Genomic DNA, 2418 nt, shown 5'->3' with positions numbered 1-2418 from the left:
TGGCTGACGTAGGGGAAGTCGTAGGGATTGGTGGAGATGAGGAGGAGATCTGCAGGTACAGGGCACCTTTGGTGGCATTGGGACGGGTCATGGGGGAAAGAGGAAGCACTGCTGAGCCAAGCCGAGGAGTGCTGGCACTCACCGATGAGCTCTGGCTTCTTGTTGGACAGTATCTGGTAAAAAATGTGGTAGCTCCTTTCGCTGGCCAGCTGGAAAGTCACCCTGGATTTCTCCAGAAGATCTAACCAGAAGAGAGCTGTTAGTCGAGATCATAAATGCACGGATTCTGCATGCACTGCCTTGCTCCAACTCACAGGTTTCGATATCCGCAGAGGCCAGCTTGCCCGTTGTTCCAAAGTGAATACGGATGAATTTTCCCTGTCAAGCAGTACAGAGCAACCCATTGGTTAGAGTGATCAGCAGATGAGACATGTCGTAGGTGTCTACATTCCAAATCTGAAATGAACTCACAAAGCGCGAGGAGTTGTCGTTCCTCACAGTCTTAGCATTGCCAAAGGCCTCCAGCAGTGGGTTGGCCTGGATGATCTGATCCTCCAGAGTGCCCTAGTTACAGGAGAAAACGCTTCTTAGCGAACTTCACTACTGCCTAATATCAAATAATAACAACGATCGCAAAGGTGATACTACAAACAGGTAATTTCCACACTTCATGTGTGATTTTAGAGCAGATGAGACATGTCGTAGGTGTCTACATTCCAAATCTGAAATGAACTCACAAAGCGCGAGGAGTTGTCGTTCCTCACAGTCTTGGCATTGCCAAAGGCCTCCAGCAGTGGGTTGGCCTGGATGATCTGATCCTCCAGAGTGCCCTAGTTACAGGAGAAAACGCTTCTTAGCGAACTTCGCTACTGCCTAATATCAAATAATAACAACGATGGCAAAGGTGATACTACAAACAGGTAATTTTCACACTTCGTGTGTGATTTTAGCCTACATTTTAGCAGAGTTTTTAAGCGCTCATCAGCCACCATTGTCACTGGTTGCAAAGGGGAGAGTGATGACAGACAGATCTGTATTTCGTTTCCTTCTTGTACCTGCAAGCACCTAGTAAGGGAGGGTGTAAAGTTTTCCCGTTTCATTCAACCAACCGACAGCCTTTCAGAATGCAGAAATAAATCCCTGTTCATGGTTAAGAAAGAAAACTGAGACATGCACATGGACAAAGCCCGAGTCTCAAATGCCAAAGCTGACAGAAGAAACTCTGAGTATTTTGCTGCAGGGCTGCAGAAGGAATGATCAACGAGCACAGTTTCGATATTGTATTGCATCACTCTTGTTAACTGCAAAAATATAGGAAAGAAGTTTCTGCGACCTTATGTCTCTGCTTTTCTGTTTGATACGGTCCAGGAAGCAGAGTTACCCTCTGTTTTTTAGCAATGATAGGACAAAGCTTTTCTCCGGGCTTCTAGCAAAGTCAAGATTGTTCCCCACATAGTCAGGGCATGAAAGTGTTGCCAGGGGAAATTTCCAAGGCAGAGATGGAAAATAAAGAATGAGTATCGGTTTTTGTCCATCTGAAGGATGAGCAGCACAGTTCAAGCTGCTGCGTCTTTGTACGTGGTCGGTGCAGCCTTCACCGTCTTGCAGCGGGGAGGGAGTGCCGTTCCCAGCACTGTCTGCAGATGGCACAGTGAGTTTACATTAGTTTTTACTAGTCCATCATGAAGATGGACCCTATAAAATTAAGGCAACACAGCAGCATATGAAGCTCTATATAATGTTTTTTTTATATAAAAAATCCTGAACATCCTGGAACAATGCCCTCTCACAGGAATCTCGCAGCTTTCTGAATGCACTTCCCTGTTTAAGAGGAGAGATGCATGTGTCTGTGCAGCTGACTGCACCAACAGCAAACCTCTTTGGAGTGCACAGCTGTGACCAGGGGACTCTCAAGGGAGCATGGTGCCTGGAGAAGAGCATGGAGGAGACGTGACGGTTCCTCATTCTGGAGTCCTGCTTACAGGCTGGGTGACAAAGTGCTGGAGGCTGAGGCAGTTTCTGGGGAAATGCTGCTACATCCTTCCCTTACTCATGTACTCTCACCCGGCATCTGATTGCGACCTCATCTGAGACAGGATGCTGGGCCAGACAGAACAATCACCTGAGTGTTTCATCTATAGTTCTTACGAAGAGGCGCACACTACTGTCACAGAGATCATGAGTATTAAAAAAAATATTCTGTGCATAAATTCAGAAGAGGGCAGAGCAGGTGATTGTCCATCTGAGAGCCAGGTGATTTTCCCGATATCAAACGTGGTCAGTACATCTCTCAGCTGCCTCAAAGTTTTTCTGAGATCAGACCCGGCATAGAGAGCAGCTGCTGAAAGCTGAGTCCAGGAGATCCTGAAATGGTGCTGATGGCAAGAGTGCTCGCGATAAACTTGACCTGGCAAGAGA

At 46.9% G+C, this 2418-nt stretch overlaps 1 pseudogene; it reads right to left on the bottom strand.

Moving 5' to 3' along the window:
- LOC104499715 overlaps positions 1-2418 on the bottom strand; it is a 33532-nt pseudogene that overhangs the window by 28590 nt on the left and 2524 nt on the right.

The sequence above is a fragment of the Buceros rhinoceros genome, unplaced genomic scaffold, assembly GCF_000710305.1.
Source record: "Buceros rhinoceros silvestris isolate BGI_N320 unplaced genomic scaffold, ASM71030v1 scaffold13349, whole genome shotgun sequence".
In the NCBI taxonomy this organism is placed as follows: Eukaryota; Metazoa; Chordata; class Aves; order Bucerotiformes; family Bucerotidae; genus Buceros; species Buceros rhinoceros.
This window is presented reverse-complemented; position numbering and strand designations above follow the sequence as displayed.